General features: G+C 43.1%; 1 non-coding gene across 1 annotated transcript; it reads right to left on the bottom strand.

The window, feature by feature from the left end:
- Positions 1 to 225: 225 nt before the first annotated feature.
- Positions 226 to 298, bottom strand: Trnak-cuu. The gene has a single exon. It is a non-coding gene; the product is annotated as a tRNA-Lys (tRNA).
- Between the last annotated feature and the right edge of the window lie 14,492 nt (positions 299 to 14,790).

A 14,790-nucleotide genomic window follows, 5' to 3' on the forward strand; every position in this document is an offset into this window, starting at 1 on the left:
GTTTGCATTGTTTTATACATTTCCTAAATTGTTTACACACTTTTTTTTACATTTTTCGTGCTTGGCTTTTAGTGTTTGTATAGTGTTTGTGTTCCAAATTTGTCTTGTACCACTCCCCTCTGTAATGCCACAGGGCCTTGAGGGTACTTAAATAAATAAACTCTGCTTCATTTCGTTCAATTGGCTCCTGCTGTCCCTCCAAAAATAAAAAAAGACAAAAAGTGACGCCCAACGTGGGGCTCGAACCCACGACCCCGAGATTAAGAGTCTCGTGCTCTACCGACTGAGCTAGCCGGGCGACGAGTGGTCAGCTTATCTGTTTTTTCCCTTTCATTGCCGGCCATCGTTCATTTCCTCAACCCCCAACACACACACACACAGATACCACGATCTATAACCCGCATTACACGGACCGATCAAAAGGATCTTAATGAGACCAGTCCGTCTAGGACCGGCAATCAGTCAGGACAATTTGTCAAATATTTATACATTTCTCTAATCTGACTGGTGCTCTGAGCAAAATGCTGATACACGGGTCGTGCATCTACAGGCTGTCCCCGAAAACAATTTCCAGGGTTTTTTACACCGCAGAAATAAACTACTCATGGCCGAACCTCATTCTCCGCTCGAAGGTAGCGCTAGAGGTTCGAACCAAATGCCAAAGTTTCAGCAGGAACCGATATCTTTTTAGAAAGATACAAATGATTTCCTGAAAATCTCAATGGGAAAATGGCAGACATGTACAAATTACTCAAAAAAGGTAGTTAAGTTAAGTTACTGAGTATCGACGCCAAATGTAATTCAAGTAGAGTAAAAATTACGCATTTGTAATAGTAATTGAGTAAACTACTAACTACTCTAAAAAAGTAGCGAGTTACTTTGAAGTTACTTTCGAAGTTACTTTTTTATATTTTTGTGGTAGCAAAATGAACAGCAGTTTTGATCAATGAAAAGCCCTGCGAGCCTAAAATAAATGCAGTCTATTTATGGCTTGCGTTTTCGTCGAAATAGTAGAGTTTTCCCCTTTTCCTTCTAAAGACGTCCCCAGCCGAGCTAAATAGACGTTCCACCGACGGGCTGGATGGAACGGCAGCGTTGAATTTGAGAAACAGGCTGTGCAGGGTCGGGTAAGCGAGTGTCGGCATCTTAGGTGTCCATGACTAAACATGTGAGGTTTGCCTCGGGTAGAGGATCTTTCATAACAAACTTGCCTCTTTTTTTTTTTTCTCGTCAAGTTGAGATTGTAATGACTGGCCCCTCTTTATTCGGACGTCGTTCTGAGAGTACGCTGAGCGAGTGCACCAGACCGTCAAGGGTTCAAGTCTCGCGCCACGACGATGAGATCATCCGGACAACTGCGCGTCCCGTTGTAGTGCTAGTGCTACGCTACCGGAAAAAAAAAATGTTTTGGTTTAACAGATGATGAACCGAAGTATACTTCGCCCCTGACGCCGGGTCCAAGAAAACGATCTCCCAAGGGTAACTCGCAATCCTCCCCGGCGACTACAATATTCTGATGCGCCTGACACACCTGACAAGTAAATCGCTTTTAACAAAGAGGTGGTCTCCCAGGCATGGATGGTCGGAAGGACGCGAAGGATTACGTGAACAAGCATCATCACTCGTATACAGTTGCAGCTGGAAGCGGGAACGTGCTCCCATGAACGGATTAGATTATCCGTGCCAGGGTTTGTGCGCGGGGAAGTCCGGCTTTGCAAAGGCGTATGCGCTGACGACAAGGCGACGATGGGAACAGGCGCCCAGCTGCGAGGTCATTCCAGTGGCGCCTCCCGTGGAACCTACCGCTTGAGTCAGAACTCACTAAAGACAGACAACACGCAAACAATAACAACTCTCGGAGTGTCCCCGTCTTTCATGGTTGCAGCTGGAAACGCGGCGCCTGCGTGCATTACCGGATTAGGTCAATACCCGACCAAGGCTTGTTACGCATCTCTTCCTGCGTTCGTGAGTGCCGGTGTTATGTTTTGGCTGCTCGTCGCTACCTTGGCCCAAGGACGCCTTCCCGAACAAGGGGGCCCCTTGTTCGGGAATGCCCCTTTATCTGCCGGCGTCTTATTCATTTCTGCGCTCAAACTTCCGTGATGGGCAAAATAAGCATTATATAATTTCGAAAGTAGTTAGTAATTTGAGTAGAAGTTACCTTAAAAAAGTAGTTAAATTAAACTACTAATTACCCAAATCAAGTTGTAATTGAAAGTTACCAAGTTACTCGAAAAAGTAGTTAAACTACAGTAGTTTGAGTAGAGTAGTTGAACTACGTCCAAGTCTGGAAAATGGTGACCGACGGAGTTCTCGAATACCAAGCGCTCTACGGCGCCAGAAACTGAAAAAGGGCCGAGAATGGGCCTTCCTTTTCCCATTCAAATTTTCAGAAAATCGCTTATAACGTTTGAATAAAATATCGGTTCGTGCTGAAACTTTGGCATCTGGTTCGAACCTCTAGCGCTATCTTTCGTTGTAGAATGATCGCTGGGTGATGCATAGCATAATTGTGCGGTAGAGAAAAACCTGTAAATTTTTTTTAACACCCTAGCTGTACATCGGCATGCCGCACTGCCATGAGTCTCTTCCAGATACTGTGTAACCAATGACTATAAGTATTAAAGAAAGCTCCTTCTTTAGGGTCTGGTGTAGAACAGTGATTCTCAAATGAAGGTCTGCGGATCCATTGGGGTCCGCGAAGGCATTCTAGAGATCTGCAAAGCCCTGCTTCATCAATCAAACCCGACAATATTTATTTTTTTTTAGAATGGGGGAAGAGTTTTGGTTTTCGGGTAGTTTTCTCGTGTGTAGGTCAATGAGAGAAATCTACTTCACAGTATTCTTTAGCTATATTAATATATGAAATCAATATTATCATTATCATAATTGATTGATACATTTCCCTTCACCTACCACGAACGGGGTCCCGCATCATCCCCGCCGATCCATAACGGATCCGCGAAAGATCAATGTTTGAGAACCACCGCTCTAGAACATCCCATTCTGAACACTGCGTCCCAACAATCTAAAAATACATTCTGTATTGACGTCGTTAGGCTGATAGTCGAAGGCCTCCGGGCGCTTTGAGGGAACAATAAATGAAATGAAATGAAATGAAATGAATAGTGTCACAAAAATGTACTTTGTTAAGGGTTCACTCCGTCACTACATGCATAGCGTTATTATAATTTTGCGCTAGTGTTTGTTTCTCTCTCTTGTGTCCGTCTTTTTTACGCAAGACCATGCATCCAAACGTTCACCAACTCGCCCAACAACCAACTATTTTACGTTATTATAATGTACGCTAACGTCCAACTTGCTCTAGTGTCCGGTTTCAAATCGAAGCAGATGGCAACCAGTCTGAAATCGACAACAGGTAATGCATTGCTATGGGAAATGTGAGTGCGTCTTCTCCCTTCGCTTGATTATAAAAGCAATTATCAAAAATCATTTGTACCTACTAAATAGCTTGAAAAATGTCTTAGTCACGTAGAAAAAATATCAAACATATTACAGCATTTGTTTCTTTTTTTCTTTTTTTCAAATTTATGGTTATAAGCACAGTGCTAAAATGACTTTGTACACTGTCCGACACTCTTAGCACAAATTCGTCATCGGCACTTTTCTGCGGTTTGCATGCTAAAGTAATGAAGATAAACTCGAGATTCAAGAGACGTCAATAAGTATGCACTAGCAGACTTGTACGTAATCCGTTACAAGTAACGAGATTACTCGTAATCCCTTACATTTATCAGTAATTTAGTAACGGATTAATTACATACTTTCTAGAGTAATTTTAAAGTAATTCCCTTACATTTTTGACATAACGGATTCCTTGTAATCCGCCCCATTCGAAACTTTGTTTCGAATGGGGCGGGGGGGGGGGGGGGGGGGGGGGGGCCTACCGCCCCATTCGAAACAAAGTTTTTTTGTTTCTTTTTGTAAAGTCGAGTGCAGTGACACTGTCACGCGAATCGACCAGCGCAAAGGGGGGCTTGGCACTCTTCAGTTCCGCAAAGCCTTTTTTTCAACACAGAGCCCCTGAATCTATCATTTTTTTAGACCCTAACATCAATGTCGAAAAATCCAAATAACCAATTCACGAAAAAAAAAGGGGGGGGGGGGGGCGGGGGCAAGTTATTTCCGCTTTTTTTGAGTCCCTTTGTTTTTTCTTTGCGATCGAAGACGGGGAGAGGGTGATACCAAGTGATTGTGGGCCTCTTCGAGAAGCTCGAGGCAGTATAAGTGCACTGAAAAGAATTAACAATTTCCTTCTCGGATATAGTGACTACGACCATTTTCAGAATGTCACAACAGGAGACAACGCTCCGTCTACCCTACCCTTTTTGTGAATCAGCTTTTTGCGAGCATGTAGAAAATGGTAATAGCTTTCCTTTGTTCTTCCTGTTTTGCCCCAGCAGGACGCATCTTATCTCAAGCAGATATTTTTACAAATAAAACATAATGATGGCTGACGTAGACTTGATATTCTGAGCTTGAAGAGAGATTGAAATTCAGGTAACCTGCAGTCGGTTCGTGCACCGTGCGTTTTTGAACGGCACCAAGAAAAGTACACACGGCGAACGTGCGTTTACATTTCCCTGTTTTAACCGACGTTCTAACTAATTGTTGTTATGAGTGTCCTTTTTTTTTATTACTTATATTTTTATACTGGAACTTTTTTATTTTTTTTTTTATTCACCAACGTCTCAAGTGAGGCTCGAACTGTTCAGAACCAAAGGAAGAGGAATATCGAGCCAAACCTTATTTATTATTTAATTATCACCTTACTGTTAAAAACTGTTTTGCTATTGATGACTTCTACAGCTTCGCGATTTAGAGAATGGAGAATTTTAGTAGATCGGCCCGATGACTCCGATAACGATATCCGATACTTCGCCGCCGTCTTTGCGTATGCATCATATCGTTATCGGGTACCGTTAGCGCGGGTATCGGAGGTATCGGAAGGATCTACTAAATCTCTCGAATAGTAGGCAACGGCTGCAACGACGAAGCTTTGCCCTTCATTCGAGGTAAATAGTACTTCCCTTGCTTCGCTGAAAAAGCTCACTGCAGAGCATGAAGCATTCGTGAGGAACAATATGGCACACCCATCCAGTGCCTCAGCTCAAATGGTGTTCAGCGTAGCAGTCGACATATTGAGTAAGAGATAATGCAAAATGTTTGAAGAAACATTCGAAAGCCAACTGTTGCTCAAAATACTCAAGGTCATTAAATGGAACAGGTGGCAAGAATAAGAACTTGAATAACCCTCTTCCCTTTGTTTCTTACTTGAGGACAATAATGTAGAAAGTAACGCCACGAAAGTAACGGATTACTTTTTGGGGTAACGGTCAGTTACTTTCATGGTAGGGTAATTGTAATTGTAATAAATTACAATTTAGCCTCGAGTAATTGTAAATGTAATTCCTTACTATTTTTCAGTAACGTGTACAAGTCTGTGCACTAGCACTGGATCAGTACCTAACTGTGCATGTGGAAGATCCAAATAAACTGAAGCCAAATAATCAGCGCAATTTGCAACAAATAACATTAGTTTTATTCAGTCTGCTGCTCATGTAGGGGTGCAAATGTAAGTTTGTTCAAGCGTTCAAAACTCATATCTGCATTGTCGGAAACTTTTAAAATGGGGGAATGCCCCCAAAAAACAATTACCCCCGATAACTTCAGCACAATAATGAAACGAAACACCCATTTTATAATGCGCTAAATTTACTGTTTTACGGGTTTTAACCGCTCGTAAATGTTTAGTGGCAAACAAATATCGTATATGAACATTATTAGCGTCATCAGGATGTTCGCGCTCCTTGAATATGTTCTACGTTTTCTTGTTTTTTTTTTTTTTTTTTTCAACTGTTATTTTTGCTTAGAATCGCCGCTTGTCTTTACATACTTGCCGTGGAACATGTGTCTGGATCCTGAATGCTGAGAAGTTAAAAATCGCTTACTGATCGATAAATACTCAAAATAAATAAATTTCATTTTTATCATGTTAATAAAGTTGCGTACTTGTCGCTATGACCCAAGTAACAGAGGTAATTCCTTTTATTCTCCGGCGAAGAGACAAAAGCGTCTGTCCGCGGTATTTAAAAAAAAGAAGTGCGCGAAATAAAAAAAAGACTAGAAAAAAATCACACGTGGCTACTTGCGAGTGAATTGCAATGTTAGTGTTCTTAAGTTAAACGTGAAACTCGTGTGGCTAAAAATCGTGTCGCATCGCACCACCGCGCTTCGTAACTATAGAAATTACCTATGATAGCAACGGTTAATTGTCATGGTTACGCCGCTCAGCGGCGCGAAGCGGCGTGATTTTTGCTCACTTGTGTTTCACGCTTTACTAACGTGAGAATTTTTTTTTATCCCGCGCGTTTTATGAAAGCACGCAATATTTAGAATTTCCTAAAAATTTGGTATGACCACACGGAATACGTGCTGTACATATTGAGGAACTCAAACTCGCTACGCCATAACGATTTTTTTTTTTTTGGCGGCACGTTTTGCATTGTGCACTTTGTTTCGTTCTGTATTTCATATTAAAAAAAATCTAGCTCTCTTTAACTCACTTTACTCCAATGATAGACTGACGCTGACATTGTCAACTGTCAACAAGGAGTGAAAGGTAGCGCCATCTATCGCAAGCTCCGTTATTATCATGACGGAATATATTAAGTGACGACGCTGACGGATACCATGCGTTGTGCCAGCGTTGTGTACAGATATTCACGCATACAGAGTCACATATTAGCACAAAGCATTTTTAATAAAAACGTGTTTTCCTGTAAAGCAGCTTAGAAGAATAGGCCTTTTCCTCTACTACCCAAGCAACAGGAGAACGCTCAGCGTGTATTTATTTACATGCGCTTGCGGTGCTGGCGTCTGCAGCAGTAACTGTTCTAAAGCAAAAGCCTAAAACAAACGGCCTCTCACACGCCCGTTCGTCAACGCCTTATTTTGGTTCTTTAATTCAAATCTTTTACACGGGGAAGGCAAGTGTGTGCGGTGCGTGTACATACGTTCTCAGCATTCTCCTTAATTGATACTTGTGTAATTTAGCAATAGGTTTATTAAGGCTGGTACAGTAAAGTAACTGGATCACGGGAAAGTAGCGCCAAGCTCCCCGTATGATCACCATTTTGGATCATGAAATGAGCAATTTCTTCTTGACCTCTTTATTCTCGGTGAGCCGATCTAAATTTACTGGTAACGGGCAACTTTATAGAGACGTTTCTTGTATGCCGAGATTTTGTCATCCGCAACCAGGCGAAGGAAGCGTACATCTGCGTTCCGCCACCATATGTGGTGTCGGTGCTTGGAGTAATTGAAAAGTAATTTGCCTATTTTAAAATACGCAAGAAGAACAATATATTTGTAAGAGATTCCTGGAAATGGCCCTAATTGATAAGATGACTGCATACACGGTGCCAAAGACTCTTTATATTGGCGAGGAACGCCTTCAGTACGATGATTCTTAAAGGTGATCTTGGTGCGACTGGATTAGAGCTACTTCCTCAAAGCTTAAAAGATGCCGAAATGGGTATTGCCATAGCAACGGAGACCGACTGGCCAATCGCCTTGCGAGGTTTTGGTTGTCTCTATGCTAGTATTCGATTGTGTTCGGCTAGCAGGCGGAAAGACAATGGCGCTACTTTCCCAGGATCCACCGACTTTACACATGTGTAAAGTCACTAGACCTGGAAAAGCAGCGTCATTGCCTTCCCTGCCTGCTAGCCGGACACAAACAAATACTAACGCAAAGACGACCAAACCTCGCAACGTGATCGGTCTCAATTGCCATGCCCCCCCCCCCCCCCCCCCCCCCCCCCCCCGCCCCCCACAAAATGCATTTCGGTCTATTCAATTTTTAAGCTTTCGTTTCTCGATGCCACGCAGTCAAACGTACTCAAACGCGCTCGAACGCTACTGTGCGTAGGGGTCTTAAGAATTGAATAGACCGAAATGCATATTGTGGGGGGCGGGGGGGGGGGGGGGGGGGGGGGGGGGCATGGCAACTGAGATCGATCACGTTGCGAGGTTTGGTCGTCTTTGCGTTAGTATTTGTTTGTGTCCGACTGACATATATCTGTACTTCTCATGAAGCGTGGAATGCAATCCAAGGAATAGCTTGGAACGCGACATAAAACGCAGGGATGTCCTGGTTTCTCGCGGCCGCAACGCAGTCAAACACACTCAAACGCAAATGTGCGTAAAGGCCTTCAGAAGCTTCGGAAAGGTCGTTCAGAACCAGTTGCAACAAGATCGCTATGAAGTTTCATCGTACTGAAAACGTTTTTCCTCAATAGTAGCGTCGTTCGCGTGTTTCATGCAAACCACTTATCAACCATGCTTTTATGACCACAGATCTCTTACAACGGTGTTGTTGGTCTCGCGTATTTAAAAGTAGGAAAACTATTTTTCAATGCCGCAAGCATTTGCGCCGCATGTGGTGGCGATGCGGAGATGTGCACTTGTTTCATCGGGGTGTGGATAGCGTAATATCGATATTCAAGAACCTTTCCCGGGAAAATACCTCTCACAAGTGATCGGCTCACGAGGAATGGAGATGTCAACGTGAAACTGCTAATTTCACGAACCAAAATAACGATCGTATACGGGGAGCTCAGAGCGACATTCCCGGGATCAAGTGACATTACATGCCTAAAGGCCCCTAAGCACAGTTGCGTTTAAGAGCGTTCGAAAGGTTATGACTGCGTTGCGGCTGCGAGAAGTCAGGACACCCCCGCTTCTTATGTTGCGTGTCAAGCTATTCCTTGAATTGGATTCCACGCCTCATACGAGGCACAGATGTGCCGGTTACTCGCAAACGCACTCAAACGCTCTCAAGTGCAAATGTGCGTAAAAACCTAGTGTTTTTTTTGTTTGTTTTTTTACGTTACGTTATAAGTCGCCAGAACATCCGCGCCTTCAGTGTCGCGTGCAAGACTACTCCTTGAACTGGTTGCCACGGTTAATACGAGCCACAGATGTCCCGGTGACACTCGACCTAAGCAGACGTAAGCTTCCAACGAAACGTAAGCAAACTAGGTGCTGTGTGAACCAGCCTTTAAGTACAAAGTTGAGTATGATTTTTAAATTACAACCCTTTTCCGACACAGCGAGTTAACAATTTCACACGGTACGGACTGTTTCGTGCTACTTTGCAAAGCGGAGCTTAGGGAGTTACTCTACTTTGCACGGACGTGTGACGCCATCTACGGGTAGTTGAAGAAAGGAGGGTCACCGTGCGGTCACGCCGCTCAGCCGGCTTTCTGCTTCCACACTCTATCTCGATACAGAAATACAGACTAGCGCGAAAGTAACTCCTATACTCCGTTTACCCTTAACCTGAGACTTAAGCCAAGTTCACAACCACGAAAGCTCGAGGTCGCTGTTGTGAAGCGTTTCTCCGCAGAATGAGCGCTCGCGCTAGGAATGCATGTCTCAAAGCCAAGAGGTCTCCACACACAACACTAAGAAAACACTTATGACCCCTCTAAGACAAGCGAATGGCTTGTCACCGCAAAGAGTCATCAACGCGTATTTGACATTGTCTTATTTTCTCCCCTCTTCTTGAAAAAAAAAAAAAAGATATTGAAGTATGTTTTAATGCCCCATTAAAAAATACTTCAATATTTTTTTTTATTATTATTATGGAGGAGTTTGGCGGCCGAGTGGTTTATAATGCCCACCTGCATTATAAACCACTCGGCCAGATCGGTGCTCCGAGCTGCACTTTATCCAGTGCAGCTCGGAGCACGTCGAGAAAGAGCTGGCGCTGCAGAACCCAGGGAACCTGGGTTCCATCCCCAGCCGGGCCCGTTTCGATCTGGATAAGCACAGTATCGGCGTGCGCTCGTGTGTCACTATTGCGTGGTGAAGGCCCCGGGCTAGCAGTTGTGCTGCACTGGATAAATGTTTCATTTACAGTGGGTAGCAATGTTGCCATGTTCTAGCAGACTAACACAATAGTTCTTTGTTTTTTTCTTATGGCAAAAGAAAAAAAAAACTCAGTTTACCGGTTTTAAGCATCCTTAAAGACCAGAAATTGCCGTGATGGATGACCTCTTTTCTATTCCAAACACGACCAAACATCGCGACACTCTCCCTTTTCTTAGATAGATTTCAGAAAAAAGAAGTCGCAATATTTACGACGTTTTCAAAAAAAAAAAAAGGCTACGGATGAATATAATTTGATCTTGTGGGATGCTTAGGGGAAAGGGTGTGTCGCAATGTTTGGTAACGTTTCTACAAAAAAAAAAAAATGTCCACGCTTGATAATGTTTTTTTTTTTTTTTTTAAGTATACTTAGCTCGTGTAGGTTGAGTGTGTGTCATAAAAAGACTGTCTAAAAAAACCTATAGTGCCGTTTTAAGAGTGGCAGGAAAACAACTCCCAATGTCGCGGCATGGCCGGTATTACATCGCAATTGTCGTTACTTTTTCTTTTATTGTGACCTTTAAACAAAGGTCACAGTAGTAAATAAAGAAGAAAGAAACCTGCGAATCCAGCACGTGTACTGCAGTAATGGTGGGATTTTACTTTTCAACAGCTCTAAGCAAACAACGAAGAGATTGAAGAACGAGTCGGCAGCGGTTGCCGTCGTACAAAAAGCAGGATGCTGGAAAGGCCCCGCCGTAGCTAACGCGGGGTAGTCGAGGACACGCGTTCCGAAATAAACCATTAGGAACTGCGGAGTAACGCACTACTAACAGATGCCGGATACACGCGCCCTGCAACTGCATGTTCAGTTTCAGTTGGGGAAAAAAACGAATCAGGGGAACGGGCAATGTAATTGTGACAGGTATGTCACAAAGTCGTCCGAAGCTTCCTCCTAAGCAGTGATGGAAGCATGAAAGAGCAATGCATACAAAAAAAAAGAAGCATATTCTCTTCATGGGATGGCCTGGGTACTTGGATAAGCCAGCCACCCAGGGTGGTCATATTGTATCGCGTCATAAAAAGTAATTTACAGTCTGAATTCATAAAATAAAGTGCGCTTTAGTACAGAGCTACATATGTACGGTTAAAATAAGTTTTTTATTTGTGCCTTCTTTTTATCGCCTTTGTGTTTTATTAGCTTTAAAATATGGGAACCGCGCACAAAAGACATAGACAGGAGGAAGAATTAAGCGAACATAACCAGGTATTTCCAGTACGTTCACTAAGTCCCGTCTATACGAGATCGTTTGCGCGCACTTGTTCGCAAGCACTTTCATTGTGAGCACGCTCAAACTGTCGGGAGCATCTTCGCACGCATTGTGGGCTTTAATGCGCCTCAAAGCAAGATTGCTGACGCAGTTCATTCTCCATAGGACCCGAAATTAATATGGACGTCGGTTGGCTTTTGTTTGTATGTACGCACAATCATGGCATTGTTTGTACGGCCCCAGAGCCTGCGGAAAATCCCCCGAGGCCGGGGAGAGGGGAGTCTTATGGCTATGAAAACCCGGTCCTGCGGCGTCAACACCCGCCTCTGGTTTTCCGACACTTCCCTTTCGACAAGATGAGCACATTTGAAAGCTCGAAAATGGCACCACAAAAAACGGCATCCGTGTTTAGTTGATTTGAGACACTGGGCTTAACACTTCCAAATAATTACCGAAATCCAGGTTCAGAATACTCCCACCAGAAACTGAAATTTTGAAACATGTGATTAGACTTTTGAAAGTAATCCGTTACAAGTAACGGATTACTTGTAATCCGTTACTTTTTTAAGTAATTTTGTAATTCGCCACGTTACTTTTTTCGGAAGTAATTTGTAATGGAATTTCGTTACAACATCTTGGTAACGGACTACTTTAATTACTCGTTACTTTAAAAAAAGATATGCGCATAATACAGTAACTAGAGCAATGCGAGCAGAACATTCAGCAGAATAAAGAGAGCAAGTTGAACAAAATATAAAACACCAGGAAGGGGAGAATGGCCGAAAAGAAAACACGATTTTTTGTATGACCGGTCACTACAACCACTAGAAAAGTGGGTAAGGCCTGTACAAATATGCGAAAGACAAAGGTCATGTAAGACAACGCCGAGTAGGCTCTCCGTCGCCTTCCATCGTGTTTTTCTTCTTCTCCCGGGCAGGAGAAAGCTCTTCGTGTTTATTATTTTTTTTGTCTTTTACACCCTTTCCAACTTCATCGACGTCTCCCGCCACCCGCACCATCAAACGCGGGTCCGTACCCCCTCGATTTGCAGATTCACAACTCGCGTAACAGACAATGTAGCCTCGCGCAAGAAGTTCGAATTCTCTTTGTCTTCGATGTGCGCTACTTTATTCTAGCACGCTCTTGAGACACGGCTCAAAAGCGCCCGGCGCGAGGCTAAGAGCATCGTCTTCGAGGGTACGGACGATACTTTTTTTGGTTTACTTATGTCTGGGCATGGGGGTCGACTCCACTCCTCACTTTACCGTCAACTGTCAACATAAAAAGGGGGGGGGGGGGGGGGGGGGGTTAGGCCATCTAAGTGCTGACTGAGAGGAAGAGAGCGTCAAAGTGGTGCGATCCTCTATTATTTTGTGAGACCGATGTCCACCGCTTCTCTCGCTCTGTTTGCCATACTCTCCCCTGATCTCCCTTAATATTGGTATGAAAGTAAGAACCGATGAACGATCGATAACCCGTAACCACCATTTTTTCTCTGACTGGTCGAGCTAATGGTCTTGGAGTGTCCGTCGTCTCCATGGTCATTTCTTAATGAGATGTTCAAAATTCGGAGCATTAAGGAGAACGGAAACCAAGAGTTTCGGTGCATACATTGCTTTCCAAAAAATCACAAACAACAAACTTCAATCTACGGAAACACATCAAGGTAATCAGGGACACCTGCATTGTGCATTGGCTATACACGGTAACGTTAGAATCATTTTTTTTTTTCTTTTCTTGTGAGTTACAGGCGAAACCCCCGAGTCAAAAGGGTGCTTACGTAGATCGCTTCTTCAGCTCCGAATCTCGTAGCGGAGGTAGACGCTGCTATTGAGCATGCGCACTGCTAGCTTTGTCTGCACAATTCCAGGGACCATTTCCGGAGGCCGTAAGCTAGCGGATGGCACGTGTGGTTGCAGTTTTCGGTGCCTTGTCAGCCTACATGTGAACGGAGTGCGTCTACACTCTTTCTCTTAAATACAGAATTTTATTTTTACAAGGACTACCATAACACGGGCGAATGAGAAATAAAAGTAGTGTTGCACAACAATTTTTAAAATCATATAAACATTTTTTCTATTGTTTTCTGGATAAGTGTACGGAAATAGTTACGAGAAAGTAGTTTGTAACGTAACGAGTAAAGTAATCCGTTACTTTTCAGCGAAAGTCATTTGTACCGCTAATACATATCATTTGAGGCTCGGTAATTTGTAATTGTAATTCATTACATTTTTCAAGTAACGAGCACAAGTCTGCATGTAATGCACAAAATGCAAGTTCAACCGAGCTCAGGAAAATGTTTTATCGCTTGAAAATACCTTTTCTAGATAAAGCGCACGGCTACACGGTTCGGCATCTAGGACTTTATTAACAGAATCGAAAATCCGTACGATCGAAATTGGGTTCCGGGTTACCTCTTCTTCATTTATCACCCCTGGGTTACCTGTTTTATCTCTTTTTCTATGCAATCAAAACGCAGCAATAACAGTATTGTTCAGATTCGGCTCACCCAACAAAATGGGGGTCCGGGGGGGGGGGGGGGGGGGGGGGGCTGGAAAATATAATAATTATATTAGAAAAGGACGATGACGGACGAGACGCAACTTTCGTCTTGTTCCCACCCGGGAGGTTAGATCTTGCCCTTCTTTGTCCTCTCTGTATTTTCTAAATGGGCCTAAATTTCAAATTTCTTTCGAAAACATTCATTTTTTGAGATTTCAAGTGTTCGGTTTTAGAAACTAATGATACACCTTTACATTAAATTTTATAACCATGCACCAAATAGTTACATTTATATAAAATATTTTCAAACCATTGCGAGGCTTTAACAAAGTAAAGGAGTTCAATGTTTGAAAGCATATTCTCAATTTCACTTTTTGCTGCAAATTTCATACGAACTAATATTTTGTTCGAAGATAAAAGTATTCTGATACCACAATCAAAATGTTTTTGAACTGAAATTTACTGGGAAATCGGGCTATCTACTTAGTTTTGTTTTAAGTTGAAGTCCTCATTGAGAAAACTCAATGTTTTTAAAAATTGACATCGGCCAGATATGCATCTTATATTTCGGGGTAGTGACACTTCCTTAAATATTTACACTGGAGTTATAAAACTAGATAGCCCGAAGTTTCACATCCCCCACTTTATATTCAAGCAGTCAAAATGGTGCTTAAAAGGTTCATTTGCATATCATAAATTTCTTAACAAAGAGTGACGCATCTTTTGTACGCAAATATGTCAAATCGTTCTAGAGCTGAAAGTTTGCACAATACACCGACGTCTTACGTTAAATCTCCCCTGCGAATTTCATTCCGATCACTGGAGTAGTTCAAAAGTTAAATCTCTAGCCAGTGTCCCCCCTTAACTTTTGTTAGAATTGTATACTACAGCCACTAATAGAGTGCGAACGGCAGGGGCTGACTTTCAAACGCCCGGCCACCAGCACGTGTTCCATGTCTTCCGCCGTGCTTTGGCTCTGCGCGCCTGTTCGAGGTGCAAGAGGCTCCTAAATTCGTTGTCAAAGGCTGGAGGGGGGACCAACTGAAGCTCCTCTCTGCTTCACATTATTGGTCAGGCCCGGGTGCAACACAGATACGCGCAAGAAGCATCGCAAGATGCG

The sequence above is a fragment of the Ixodes scapularis genome, unplaced genomic scaffold, assembly GCF_016920785.2.
Source record: "Ixodes scapularis isolate PalLabHiFi unplaced genomic scaffold, ASM1692078v2 PGA_scaffold0__279_contigs__length_252992795, whole genome shotgun sequence".
NCBI classification, from domain to species: Eukaryota; Metazoa; Arthropoda; class Arachnida; order Ixodida; family Ixodidae; genus Ixodes; species Ixodes scapularis.